Raw genomic sequence first — 15,897 nt, forward strand, 5'->3', positions numbered from 1 at the left:
CTTAATAAATTTTCTAGTCTATTTCCCCAAATGGCAAACCTGACGTATTTTGTGATGGATAATTATATCAGCATATTTATAATCTCTATAGGCATTGTGAATATGGCATTGCTGATACACACGCCCTTCTGGAAAAGTCGAAAGGGTTATGGGAGAAAATATGGGTGAGACAGATTGGAGGATGGGATACCTGTGGGACTTCTATTTTGGGGCAGTGGGTAGCGGGAAAATGGGGAAAAAATTTGTAACTCAAAATCTGGTGGAAATGAATGATATAAATCAGAAATTAGTAAAGCATTTGAAAAATGGGGGAAAAAAGTAAATTCTTTGGATTCTTGGCATCTCGTCTGATCTGTTAGCTGTACTTGTAGTTTTCTCTCAGCTACTAATGAGATAGGTGCCATCTATGCCTTTATCTTGAATTTTCCAGCTAGCTTCTTTTTCCAACATTTGTTCTGTAAAGTTCCACTTATATAAACATCATACTATGTCTAGAATAATTTCATCTCCTGAAATCATCATCATAGAGATTAATTCAACATTAGTTCCCTTAGTTTCTAGAGAGTTGAAGGGCAAAGCAATCTATTCCTTCCAAAGCCTCTCTTTTAAGACAATATGAACCATGCTGGGTACCTTCTGGTGGTCCTCCTTTTAATTTCCTTATATGTATTGTCCTCTTCCAATTAGATTGCAAGCTCCTTGAGGGCAGACTATCTTTCATTTTTTATTTGTATACCCAATGTTGTTGTTGTTGTTGTTTTTTACAGTGCCTGGCATTTGGTAGGTGCTTAATAAATGTTTACTGACCATTATTGAGTATTGATACTTTATACAAGTCATTGATAATAAGGTTAAGCAGCAAGGTCCCAAGCTTAGATCTTCTGGCAACCTTACAGGAGTGCTCCTTCCCAGTTGACAGAGAACTGCAAAAATCTTTGAATTCATTTAACCAGTTCTGAATATACATATATGTCTATGACATATATATATATATATATATAAAATTGTATTATTATCTATCCTACAACTTTGTCTTTGCCACAAGATGAACATAAGGCATTTTAAAATAGTTTTTGTTAAAATGTCAATACACGTATCAAGAGATTTCCATTGATTTACCTCTCAAAAAAGCAAATTCATTTAATAGAACATGAGCTATTCATGGTAAATTTATGATGCCTCTCTATGACAACTGGTTTCTTTTCTTTTGGTATTTTTTATTATTATTTGGTATCTTTTGGTTTTATAACACCTTTATTTGCCAATACATCTTTGCCTTTTACTACTAAGAGAGCCAACTCCTTTCACAAATCATAACTTAAAAAATAGTAAGAGAAAAGCAGATCTATAAAATTAATAAACACATAAATTAAATCTAACTATATGCTCAATATTCCACACCAAAAACCTCCCACTACTGCAAAAAGTACATTTCCTCATCTCTTTTCCAGAATGCTGCTCCCTTTTCTAGTTGTACACTAGCCATCCCTTTAATAATAAAAACAGTCTAGAATTTTGCTAAGAACAAATATTATATTTATTAGTCAAATGTATGTTAATTCTCTTTCCTTTTCTGAAAACTTTTTTGCTGTCCTCTGTTAATAAATTACTTCTCCTATTCCCCACAATCTTCTATAGATCACTAATAGTAGCTCAGAATCGTACATTTCCCATTTATTCAGTACATGGATCATGCAGTTCTTCTGATTCATATGCCTTCAACTTACCAATGGCAGCAAGTTCTCTCTATATCTTTATTCATATTTCTTTTGAACTCCTATTAACCACTTTACCCTACAGAATGCAAAATATGGGGCCAGGGGAATTTTCTCAGATTAGAACTCACATGGATATTATGTATACCAGCAACAAATGACAAGAAAGCATAGCAATGGGACTGTCACTTAAACAACAGGAGGTACTATCAGCAAAGAAGGGAAGAATTGAAAGTATCTCTGAAAGGACTTGGGTGAAGGTAAATGGAGCAGGAACTAAGGGTGATTTTCTTCATTGGAGTATATCATAGACTCAGACAAAAAGAGGAAATAAATAGGAAGCTTATGAAATAGCTCACAAGCCTATTATAGGCTGAGGATGGAGGAAATTATACTTTGTCTTTCACAATATATCCACTATGGAAATGTTTTGTGTAGCTACACATATACAACCTATATTGAATTACTTATCTTCCCCATAAGGATGGGTTATGAGGAAAGTACAGAAAGAATCGGGAATTAAAAGTTTTCAAATCAAATGTTTAAAAATGTTATTATTATTATAATCATAATTATTATTATTTTACGTGCGACTGGGAAATAAGATATACAGGCACTGAGGTATGGAGATCCATCTTTCCCTGCTGGAAAGTTGGAGGGGGTATGGGGAAGGATATGGGAGAGAGCAGATTGGGGGAGGGGTAATCCTGTGGGATCACTATATTGGGATAATGGGTAGGGGAAAGATGGGGAGAAAATTTGTAACTCAAAACCTTGTGGAAATGAATATTGCAAACTAAAAATAAACATAAAATTTAATCTAAAGAAAAAAAGAAATTCCTTTGTATAAAACCAGCAACTGAGGTTCAAATCCTCTCTAACACTTACCTGAAAGACTTTGGACAAATCACTTTAACTCACCTGTGCCTCTGTTTACTCAACTGTAAAATTAGTCCTGTGGATTAAAAGGCTTCTGAGATCCTTTCTTAAATCTATGATAAGAAACATTTTGACATTGTCCTGAATTACAGTATATTTTTTCTTCTTCCTATAAACACATTATAAACTTCAAAACAGGCTATGGCTGCCAGCAATTCATAATGATTAGTGATGTTGCTGCTGCTGCTAATAACAGTATTTCTATAATTTCCATGAATTGGAATGGATGATTCTAATAAATGAAGTTAATAATTCCTAAAAAAAAATCCCTTTGACTCACTAAATTGGACAAGAAATTTAGGTGACATTCATGTATCGTATAAAACATTGATTATGTAAAAATGACTATACCTGTTGCAATATTTGTGTTATATTGCTATATAATCACTTTATATTTAGGCTTTTATCTGCTTTTTTCCTGGCTGTGTTGCCTGTCATTACTGTATCTATTCATTTGCTGAGGGGTAGTGCCTTACTTCTTTTCAAGTGGTTTGAACAGTCAGGTTTCAATCACAGGTGTGGCTAACAGTTAAATAAACAAAACCGTAACCAAAACTTCCCAATGCCACTTCTCATAGCTTGAAGTTATCCTATTATGCTTTTCTGACAAGAAAGAAAATTGACTAAATTTTCCTTGGAAAATATTCTTACCTGACTTATCTCTGACTCAAAGTCAAATTCAATATACCAAAGTATGCCATATTCTGTGAACTCATGTTCTAAAACATTATTATTTAACCCTAAATATAGTGTAGAAAATATTGTATAAGAAATAACAAAATGATCAGACTGCATGTTACAAATACTTTAAATAAAAGCCATAGGATAGAGTTTTCTTAAAAAAATAAAAAAAAGAAATCTCCATAAGGCTAATAGTGTTGTACTTTCTGAACAGCTTAAAATCAGTATTTACACTTAGATTGTCTACAATCTAGGTCACAGGGCAGGCCAAACCCACAGCTCACACCACATGACAACAAATGAAAGCAAGACAAATTATTACTCAGTTCTGGGCTCCATAGCCCCAGAGGGACTTGGAGAACTTGTAGAGCATGCAAAGAAGAGCCACATAAATGATTAAAGGGTTGGAAAATTGGACCTTCAAGGAAAGGTTAAAAGAAATAGGATTATTTAATTTGGAAGGGAGGAGAGTAAAGACGGATTCTTGTAATGGATATAAAAGTATATGCAAGGTTTCTTTACAACAGCTGGTGACCAGTCATTTTTTTAGAGTAAGAAGGAATCAAAATTCCATTTTGCAGTCTATGATCCACACTAAAGCATAAGGGATTTAGGTTAGACATACTACAAGAAGAAATTTCATGACCATGAAAGTTATTAATCAAACATTAACTGAGTAATTGCAACGTACTTATAATAGTGTAGTATAATAAGTACTGTTAAGTATTTATATATGGGGCAAACAAGTGCCAGACACTTTTTCCCTCAAAAAAGTGAAGCTTTTTTGCCTTCAAGAAGTTTACAATCTACTAGAGGAGATGAATACCTATAAGGGACCATATAAAAATGTGCAAAATAAATACAAGAAAATTGGCAAGGGGTTGGAGAGGGGCAGTAGGAGCTAGAAGATGATAACTATAACATCACAGATCCAAGAACTGCAAGGAACCTCAGAGGCCATTAAGCAAATTTGTACAAATGAGAAACAGAGGCTTATTGGGATTAAATGATTAAATGATTTCTTTCAATAAGTGACATGGCAAATAGTGCTCAAAGAGTCACATGATAAGCAGTATAAGTTGGATGTGAAACAATGTTCAATATCTCAAGGCAATGTTGGTTGCATCCATATCAGATTGCTTCTCAGTCTCTCAAGGGGTTGGGGAAAGGGGATGGAAAGAGGATTTTCTTTTCCTTTGATTTATTTTTTTAACAAATGAAACTTTTAAAAAAATTTGTATGTATATCATGTTTTCTGAGATTAGCAAAATGGAATGAATGATCAGGGGTTCTTTCAGATTAGTTATAATATAATCCTTCCTATTGTTGCATGAGCAGAAATAATTATTAATAATAATAATAGATGCCAAGAATAGCAGCTAGCATTTATATAGCTCTTTAATTTTTACAAATTCCTAACCTAGTTTATCTTACTTTATTCTTATAACAACCCTGAGAGGTAGTTGCAATATTATCCCCATTTTATAGTTGAAAAAATCAAGGTAGATAGAGGTGAAGTGACTTGCCCAGGATCACAAATCTGGAAAATATTGGATTCCAGATTTGAACTCAGGGCTAGGTTCAGCATTCTATTTATTGTGCCTTTAAACTCTATTAAACTAAGCACTGCTTTTATATGGGGAGATCTGAACGGTCGTTTCCATCATCTGTCTTAGAGCTCACTGATTCTCCAAGTTGAAGTGTCCTTTCTTCTTTTGGGAAGATATTTTCATAGTTTACTTATTCAACACTCCAAAATAGCAAAGGAAAATTCATGTGGTGTTAGCCAAAACTTTATTTTTTTTAAAGAAGGTGATGCTTATTATTCTGGTATCTGGAGGAACATTGGTAATATAAATTATATCCTCTAGGATTACAAGTCATTTCCCCATCAAGTCTTTCCAGGTAGCTTTTGTTTAAAAATGAATACAGATTGCTATGTTAAATTAAATTTGTTTACTTAGTAATGATTAGGGGGAAAAACAATCATTAATGCAGTTAATTTTTCAGTAGTTTTCCAGTTCAAAGCTAAGGAAAAGGGAAATGAAATTAAAAAAAAAGAAAGGAGAAGAAAGCAATAAAGAAAAAGTTCTTTGACTTGCTTCAGATCCCCATAGGTCTGAGTAACTTCTGGTGTTTCTTTCCAAACCAAATTTTATCTTGGCTGAACACATTTGAAACTAACTTAAAACCCCAACCTTACTCCTTTTATTTTTTCTTTTCTGTTCTCCAATTGGTTCTATACTTGCCAACATGTGGACTTTTCCCCAAGTCCTGATGAAGTAATGGGGATTTACCTAAGTTCAGTAATGAAGGAATTGGGCCAAAATGTAGACAGAGTGTTTGCCAATAAATGTTAGACTGATTTCATTGAGAGGCTGAACAAAAACTACTCATGCTACTCAACTTTGGCAAATATCACTGAATGGGAATGTGCTTAAAATGAATTAAAAGTAAATTTTTACTCATTGAAAATGTATCTAAATCTGAATTTATTCCTCTTTAAGGACCTTGATTAATCAGCATGGCGCAGGAGAGAAAGTGCTGGATTTGAGGACTTATTAGAGATTCTGAGTTGTTTATACCCAGCCAATTCTTTACACGGTGGCCTTAGACAAGTCATTTAACACCTTTGGGCCTCTGCTTCCTCATCTGCAAAAAAAGAGAGGATTGAATAAGATGGTATTCTTTGGTCCCTTCCATCTCTAAACATATGATCTCATGAGTGTCTATCAGATGGCCATAACTCTTATCTTTGATGAACTTTCTTCATTGGTTACTTAATACTCTGGTCATATTCACAGATACTAGTACTACTCATTCTGTCTCCTTGGCCCACATTGCACATTCACTACAGCATTGACTGTTACACTTCTTCAAGGTAGATATGCAAAAAGCAGGGTTTAGGTTTTATAACGTGTGAGATATGGTGGATTTCAGAGATGAAGGTATCTCATTTGAACCTAAATTTATCCCTATATAAAGTAATTTTACAAATAAAGATAAGTGAATATGACACTTCATTTTATTTCTTTTTTAATGTTATTTTCATTGTTTAATTAACAAGCATTTTTATTTATCTTCTTCCCTATACATATCCCCATTGATCAAATATTAAAAAATAATAACAAAACCTTGACTACATAGTTTTATAAACTAGCATAAAAAATCCCCACTTTGGTGCTGTCTGAAAATGTCTCTCTGCATTTTGAATTAGTCAACTCCATCAGGAGGTGAATTGTGCATTTCTTCGTCATTCTTTTGCCCTTAAGGTTTATCATTGCATTGCTGAGACTTCTAGAGTTATTCAAAGTTTTTTTTCTTCCCCTCCATAATGTTATCGTTTTCTAAATTGTACTATTTATTGTTCACTTAACTCCATTATTTTAGAAATGTCCACCTAGATTCCTCTGAAAATTTCCATTTCATCAATAATATTCTATTATATTCATAGACAACAATTTGTTGTCTTAGTTTCCAAGTTTTGGCTATCACAAAAAGAGCTGTTATGAATATTATTGTACCTAGAAGTCTACCAGTGGCAGAGTTGGTTCAAAGGGTTTGGACATTCTGATAACTTTGGGGGTGTACTGTAATTTTATTTCTGGAATAGGGAGTGTAGTTCAAAGCTTTACCAATCCTACACTAATGTTCTGGTTTACCCAGACTCTCCAACATTTGTCATTTTTTAGAGTTTGTCATCTTTGCCAATCTGATAGGTGTGAGGTTGAACTTTAAAATTACTTTAAGTTGTAATTCTTTAATTATTAGTAATTTAGAGTAATTTCCACATCATTGGTGATAGTTTTCTTTTTCCCTTTGAAAAGTGTCTGCTAATATATTTTGACCATTTATCTTTTGGGGAGTGTATTATCTTATTTGAAAGACTTTATATTTCATGGATATGACAACTTTATTAGAGAAACTTGTAGCACTTTTCCTCAAATTACCTGTTTCCCTTATGTTCTGACTACATTTCAGTAAAAGCATAAAAGCTTTTTAAAATTTATATTACTAATATTATCTATTCTACCTTGTGTAATCCTCTGTATCGCTTGTTTGGTCATAAACACTTCATCTATCCCTAGATCTGAAAGTATTTTTTTCCTTTTGCTCCTACACAAATATATACATATACATATTTGTGTGTGTATACATGGAGCTTATTGTAGTATAGTGTGAAGCCAAGCAGGAACAGCTTTCCAGAGGAATGCTGCTGTGAACAAATTCAAGGTACTGATTACATAATATAGCCAATTCTCTATGTATTCAGTAACAAACTAAGGCAAAACATTCAAAGAAAATCAAGGTACAGAATTCATCATGTCACAACTCAACAGCTTATCACTAAAATGGCCATGTTATTTTTACCAGAGTGGTCACATAGTTTTAAACAAAGTACAATCATTTAGTCAATCAGAAAATCCTTAATTCAATCATCCTTAAGCCTCTTTAAGGGATATAAAGTACAAAAGTCAAAGTCCTCCACCCATGGAATGCAATTAAACTACAATTTCATCAATCACTACTCAGTACACTCTTAAGGGGTAGTGGAAAATACAAAAGCCATCCACCTCTAGGTCACAAGTAAGTTACAATTTCATCAGTTCCTACTCAGTATCCACAGAGAGGTCTTTTCATTTTGACTTGGGGCAGGCTCTCAGCTTCCATGGTTCTTCTTCCATGGTACCAGCTCCTGCCCGAATCTAACCAACTGCCACCAGAGTTCAAAGGTAGACAGTTCCCAGTTCCTTGTCCAGATCTTCATACAGTTCCTGCTCAACATTGAAGCTCACAGTGTCCAGTCCACCTCAGATTTCTCACAGTATATGTTCCTGGGAAGACAAGGCTTAACAAAACCATAAGAACATTCATGCACATTTACAAAGCAACAACAATATTTGTAAAAAGTACAGGCACCACAGTCATGCTTCCTCAGTCTTCTGCATCTCCAGCTGGCCCTTGGAAGTCTTTGGCAGCTCCCAGAAGAAGTTGGTAGCCCCTCAGTCTGGTTCTTGGAAGCTCTCAGCAGAAGTACCAAGAAAAAAGTCTCAGGAGAAGCTCTGTTTTCAAAATCAAAATCACTTTCTCCCATTCTAAAACTTTCTCCAGCCTCCACATGGCTTGCTCCAAGAAATTCTGTCTCTGTTCCAAATTCTCATTTCTCTTCTCAGTTCTCAATTCTCAGTTCAGTCTTCAGTCCAGCAGTAGCAGACCAGCCTCCCAGATACTCACTGAAATTCTCTCTGTCTCTCTCTCTCTCTCTGTCACTCTGTCTCTGTCTTTCTCTGTCTCTGTCTCTCTCTCTGTGTCTCTGTGTCTCTCTGTCTGTCTGTCTCTGTCTGTCTGTCTCTGTCTCTCTGTCTCTGTATCTCTTTGTCTCTCTCTCTCTGTCTCTCTGTCTCTCTGTCTCTGTCTCTGTCTCTCTCTCTCTACACACACAGTAACGGCTCTGCCTCCATCATGCTTGTCCCAAGACATTCTGTCCCAGTTGGGGCTTTTTGTCATATGTGGTATTAGCTCCTCCCTGTTCAGTCCTTTCCTGTTACATCAACAACAGGCGTTCATACCTTCTGTTTCTTAACAGAGACTTGATATACTTATCTTGACACTAAGTGCTAAGTACCTGTTAGCTTGCCAATATAAAGGGATCTTCAAATTCCATTACTATTATATGTAGTATGTGAAGTTTTGGTCTAAAACATATGTTCACCAGATCACTGTTCTGTTTTCACAGATTTTGTCAAATAGTAACTTACCTCAGTAACTAGGATCTTTGAATTAATAAAATTCAATGTTACTGTATTTTGGTTTATCCTTTATGTTATACATGCCTAATATGTTCTCCTGATCTCTGTCTTTCTTTGTGTCTGTCTGTCTCTCTTCAAAGTGTTTTAATGATTATTGCATTTTAGTACCATTTTAAATCTGGTATAGATAGATCTTCTTACATCTTCGTTATGTTTCACACAAAATCCCATACTTAAAAATATCTCATATTCAGAATTTATCTTTGGGCCTGAAGGAATAAGAATATATCAGAAAGAAAGGGGGAAACCCCAGATATTACTCTGAAGAGGCAAATTAAACTGTTGTCCATACTTAAATTTATGGTCCTCTTCTCCTTCATCCTTTTTCCAAATTACTGCAAGAAAATCTGTAAGATGAATGGATTTCTATTCATTGCTATAGATCAATGGTGTAGAATCATGGTCTCTTCTGAATACAACACCTGCTAGGAGAATAAACCAGTTAATGGGAAGATATTTGCTGTTACATGAGGCTGGGTAAGTAAGAGGCCACCTGGGCAAAATTAGGATCATCAGCTTTTACTTTCAAAGTTTTCAGGGATTTGCTATCCCACTAAGGGCTTTATTTTTAGCAGAAATGAAATTTCCACCCTTATCAGCTGTGCAGGCTTCTATGGCTCTGTGCCCACAGAGCTTAATTCAAACAACACTCTCTTCTCATCCACAAATCTCTTCCAGTCTATTATTTGGGCTAGTTTTGAAATGCAAAAGCAGAGCTTCCACAAGCTGGCATGTAACTTGGAGCCATACCATGCAACATACAATATGGGATAATGGAAATAAGCTTTGGTATTTTGCTCTGAACTGAGGAATATGATCTCCCAGAACATAGAGTAGGACTTTTCCTGTTTGCTGTGGAAATGCTATTAAAAAGGCAAATTACCAAAGAAATAATAATGATCATAATGATAATGGTAATGATGATGGTGATGGTGATGGTGATCAGGATGGTGATGATGTTGCTGATGATTATGACAGTGGTGGCTCAAACTTCTATAGTATTTTAAGGTTAACAAAGACTTTTCTCACCATGAACTTGTGAGCTAGGAAGGTGGAAATTTCATTTGATTTACCATCATTTGTTATGAAGCTAATATATGCCAGGCACTAGAGATAGAACAAGAAAAAAATTTACCTGGCTTTAAGGAGCCTCCCTGTTCTAATCCTACTTTTTAACATTTACCTTTATCTGTTTGCTTATTTGTTTGTTTATGTGTCTTGAGATTGGAGTAGAAAAAGCCCTAGCCTTGGGGTCAGAGGACTGATATTTCAATGTTAACTCAGTGACTTAATACCAATGTGATGCTCAGTAAATCACTGCAGCACTCTGGGGGCACTCTCTGTCTCTGTCTCTCTCTGTCTCTGTCTCTCTTTGTCTCTCTCTCTGTTTCTCTCTGTCACTGTCTCTCAAATTAGGGGTTTAGTTTAATAACATCTAAGGTAATTTCATCTTTAAATCATATCACTAGCCAAGATTTTTACTGAAGGAAGATAAGGAAAAGTATTTTATACAAGTTGTACAGAGGAGGAGACTGAAAATCAAAGTGAATTACTCAGTATAGCATAGGTAATAAATATTGAAGATAGGACTTGGATTCGAATTTGTTTAATCAAAGTGCAATGTTTTTTTTACAATATATTATGCTGCATACTTGTGGATTTATAGTCCATAGGCCCATTGCTCTAGAGCTAGAAGTGGACTCAGAGGTCTTTGGGTCCAGCTGCCTGCTTTTACAATTGAGGGAACTGAGGTGTGGAGATGAAAGTATTTGTCCATATTCACTCAGGCACATAAACATAAATGCTAGGATTTATGGAACATAATCTCAGCATTTCATTATATCCCTTTTCTAATAATGACACAACTTTATTAGGTCCTATCTATCTATGGATTGACATTGAAGGGGCTGCACTGTTAAGAGAGTTGAACAGATAAGATCCCACAAATTTTAGGGCTATAGGGGATTTAAAGTGTTTAGCATAGTGCCTGGCACACAGTAGGCACTTAATGTTTATTGATTGATTGTCCTTAGATATATTCTAACACGATCACAGTATTTTATAAATGAGGAAACTGAGAACCAGAGAGTTTATATGTCTTGCTATAAAGCTAGTCAGTGAATAACTAGGATTAGGGCTCAAGTCTCCTGACTGATACCAAGATTGATGCTCTTTTCAGTTGGATATGTAAAGACTCATGAGGTCCATGACATCTGTTAAATTAATGCTTTGGGGAAGTGAGCAAAGAGGGAATTGTCTGAAACCTTATGGTCGAAGTACCCTTAGCGAGAGGGAACATTGTGAGGATGGAAGGATCACATAATAGGAAAAGATTGAATCCTGGGGAAAGTATCTAAAGATAGATTAGGATGATCAGAAAAAGGAGGTTCTGAATAAAGTGCCTAAAAGAAATAGAAGAAAAGGGTGGCTAAGGAAGAAACAGTTTTAATAGGTGATCAATTAGATTGAATATCAGACTTAGAGTTAGGAAAACCTGAGTTTGAATCTTGCCTTAGATACTTACTAGCTGTTTGACCCTAAGAAAGATAACCTCTCAGTCTCAATTTCCTTATCTGTAAATTTGAGATAATATCAACGATTTCAGAAGATTACTGTGAGCATCAAAAGAGTTAACAAGCATCAGGTTCTTTGTAAGCCTTAAAATGATATATAAGCCTATCACTTATTTAACTTAGAGTAACTACCACAGATGATTTCATTAAGATAGGGAAATTATACGGAACAGAGTCTTTCAACTAATGCAGATCAACACTTCCACTAGAACTGTGAGAGGTTGAATGACTTCTCTACAGTCATGTACACTATATATGTCAGAGGTGGAACCTGAACCCAGGTGATCCTAATTCTGATACCAGCCCTCTACCCAATATAGCACACTGCTTCTTTTATTGGGAGAATACTAATTCCTTGGTAGAGACAACCTAGGAGCCTGAACCCAATCCCAGACTACCCTTCTTCCTTTCAGTTTGATAGCTATCTTTGAGGGGAACAATCCTTATGAAGAAGGGGCCCACCGATACAATACAAATGCCAACCATTTACCAACTACCCCTGACAGGTAGGTAAGCCCACAAGTCCTGGCACTAGTGACATTCCCCATAACACAAGCCCTTCTTCCAGCTGAACCTCCACAGCCATATCCAAGGAAGAATCGCTTTTGAAGATTTTTGTTGTTCAGTTATTCAGTCATCGTTGACTCTTTATGACTCTGTGTTAGGTCCTTTTATCCACTACTGTCTCCTGAAGCCTGTCCAAGTTCATTGTTCATTGTTTCCATGAAACCATCTATTCCTCTTATCTTCTGCCACCTCCTTGTACTTTTGCCTTCAATCTTTCCCAATATTAGGATCTTTTTCCAATGAGTCCCATTTTCTCATTAAGTGGCCAAAATACCTTCCAGTGAATAGCTTGAATTAATTTATTTGATATTGACTGATTTGATCTCCTTGCTGTCCAAGGGATTCTCAGAAGTCTTCTCCAGCACCATAATCCAAAAGTACTGATTCTGCAGTGCCCAGCTTTCCTTTTAATCCTTACATTCCTCACAGCCATACATTGCTACTGGAAAAACTATAACTTTAACTATGGAGACCTTTGTCAGCAAGGTGATGTTTCTGCTTTTTAGTATGCTATGTAGATTTGCCACAGCTTTCCTTCCAAAGAGCAAGCATCTTTAAATTTCATGGCTGCAGTCACTGCCTACTGCGATCCTTGAGCCCAAGAATAGAAAACTGGCACTGCTTCCATTTTTTCTCTCTCTATTTGCTAAGGATTAATAAGATCAGTTGACAAGATCTTATTTATTTGGCTAAGCTTCAAGTAAGCTTTTACACTCTCTTCTTTCACTCTTATCAAGGGACATCTTTACTTTCTGCCATCACAGTTGTGTCATCTGCATATCTGAGATTGTTGATATTTCTCCCAGCAACCTTAATTCCAGCTGTTGACTCATCCAACCTGGCATTTTGCATGATGTATTCTGCATATAAGTTAAATAAATAAAGGGGCAATATACATGCTTGTCTTAAACTAATCAGTTGTTCCATGTGTAGTTTTAACTGATGCTTCTTGGTTAGCAAATAGCTACCTCGGGAGACAAGTAAGATGATCTGGTATTCCCACCTCATTGAATATTTACCACATTTTGTTATTATCCACACAGTCAAAGATATTAGTGTAAAGCAGAAATACATCTTTTCTTCTAGAATCTTCTTGCTTTTTTCATAATCCAGTGAATGTTGGCAATTTGGTGGCTACTTCCTCTGCCTTTTCAACAACCAGCCTACTTTTCTGGTAATTCTCAGTTCAAATACTGCTGAATCTTAGCTCACAGATTTTTAAGAATAACCTTGCTGGCAATGTGAAATGAATACAATTGTTTGGTGAGTTGAATATTCCTGGGCATTGCCTTCTTTAGGATTGAGATATAAACTAATCTTTTCAAACCTAGTAGTCACTGTTGTGTTTTCCAAATTTACTGGCATATTAAGTGCAGCACTTTAACAAAATAATCTTTTATGGTTTTAAATACCTCAGCTGGAATTCTGCAACCTCCACTAGTCTTATTATTAGCAATGATTCCTAAGGCCTACTTGACTTCATTCTTCAGGATGTCTGGCTCTAGATCAATAATCACACCATTTTGATTATTGGTGATGTTAAGGTATTTCTTGTATAGTTCTTTTGGATATTCTTGCCACCTCTTCTTAATCTCTTCTGCTTCTGTCAAATCCCTGCCATTTCTGTCTTTATCATGCCCAATTTTGTTCCAATTTCTTGGAGAGATCTCTTGTCTTTCCCATTCTATTGTTTTCTTGTATTTTTTTTTGCTTTTTGAAGGGTGGAGGGGAGGGCAATTGTGATTAAGTGACTTGCCCAAGGTCACATGGCCAGTAAGTAATAGGTGTCTGAGGCTGTATTTGAACCCAGAACCCCTGACTACAGGGCCGGTGCTCTATTCACTGTGCTACCTAGTTGCCCCATTTTCTTCTATTTCTTTGAATTTTTAATTTAAGAAAACTTTATCAACCCTTGCAATTTTCTGGAATTCTGTGTTCAAGTGGTTATATCTTTCCTTCTCTTCTTTCCCTTTTTCTTTCTTTTTTCCCCTCAGCTATTTCAAAAGCCATACCAGATAACCATTTTGCTTTCTTGTTTTTTGGAATATTTTTTTTGTTGCCTCCTGTACAATAGATCTTCAGGTATTGTATCTATCAGATCTAATCCCTTAAATCTACTCATCACCTCCACTTCATGTTCATAAGGGATGCTATTTAGATCATGCAATCTGATGGTTTTCCCTGCTTTCTTCAATTTTAGTCTGAATTTCACAATAAAAGCTCATGATCTGATCCACAGTCAGCTCCAGGTCTTGTTTTAACTGACTGTATAGAGCTTCTCCACCTTTGGCTGCAAAGTATGTAATCAGTTATGTGTTGATTGTGACAATCTGGTGATACCCATGTGTAGAGTTGTCTTTTTGTTTGTTGAAAAATAGAGCTTGTTATGACCAGTAAGTAATTGTGTATTAGTCAATCTTTGCCCTGCTTCATTTTGTACTCTGAGGCCAAATTTGCCTATTATTTCAAATATCTTTCCTTATCCTACTTTAACAGCCCAATCTCCTATGATGAATGGGAAAATATTTTTGTGTTATTTGTAGGTCTTATAGGACCTTTGACCTATTTGGCTTCAGTGGTTGAAGCATAGACTTGTATTACTGTGATGTTGAATGGTTTGCCTTGAATTTGAAGAGATAGCAATCTGTCATTTTTAAGATTATACCCAGTACTACTTTTCTCACCCTTATTGACTATTAGGGCTATTCCATTTCTTATAAGGGATTATTGCCCACAGTAGTGTATTTAGTGATCACCTGAATTAAAGTCATCCATTTCTGTCCATTTAAGTTCATTGACACGCAAGATAGTGATATTTCCACCTTCTGTTTGACCACCTCTAGCTTAACTTGGCTAATAGATTCTTTATTTCAGGTTCTTATGCAATATTGACCTTCACAGCATAGCACTTTTTTTCATTGCTTTTCATCAGCTGAGCTTCCTTTGAACTTTGTCCTAGTCACTCCATTTGTACTTGTGCTAATTGCAGTTCTCTACTCTTCCCTGGTAGAATACTGGACATATTATGACTTGGGGGACTTGTCTTCCAATGTCATCTCTTTTATCATTTTAGTACTGTCCATGGGGTTTTCTTGGCAAGAATACTGCAGTGGTTGGTCATTTCCTTTTCCAGGGGATCATGTTTTGTTAGAACTCTCCACTATGACATGTCCATCTTAGGTAACCCTGCATGGCATAACTCATAGTTTCATTGAACTATGAAAGCCCCTCTAACATGACAAGTCAGTGAATAGGCTGGAGGATCTTGTAGAGATGGGATTGAGGAATCACCATTAAAAGTGCTGCAGTGACCCTCTCCTCAAATAGCTAGAGCCATCCAAGATCCAGAAAAGAAACTTCTCATCACCAAAATCCTTGGCACTGTTAACTAGCTCAGATTTGATGTAGATTTATCAAGAGAAAATAAAATAAAGAAAACATTTTACCATTTGCTTTGTTGCCACACTCTAAGAACCATGAATCTTTTTCATCTGATTTGTTGCTGTATATCTCTCTCTCTCTCTATCTTCATCTCTATCTCTATATCTCTATGTGTGTGTGTATGTGTATTCCTGTCTCTCACATTAGAATGTTAATTTCTTGAGAACAGGT

This window comes from Petaurus breviceps, unplaced genomic scaffold (genome assembly GCF_028583685.1).
Source record: "Petaurus breviceps papuanus isolate PSGF00001 unplaced genomic scaffold, PetGlider_PUasm1.0 224, whole genome shotgun sequence".
Classification (NCBI taxonomy): domain Eukaryota; kingdom Metazoa; phylum Chordata; class Mammalia; order Diprotodontia; family Petauridae; genus Petaurus; species Petaurus breviceps.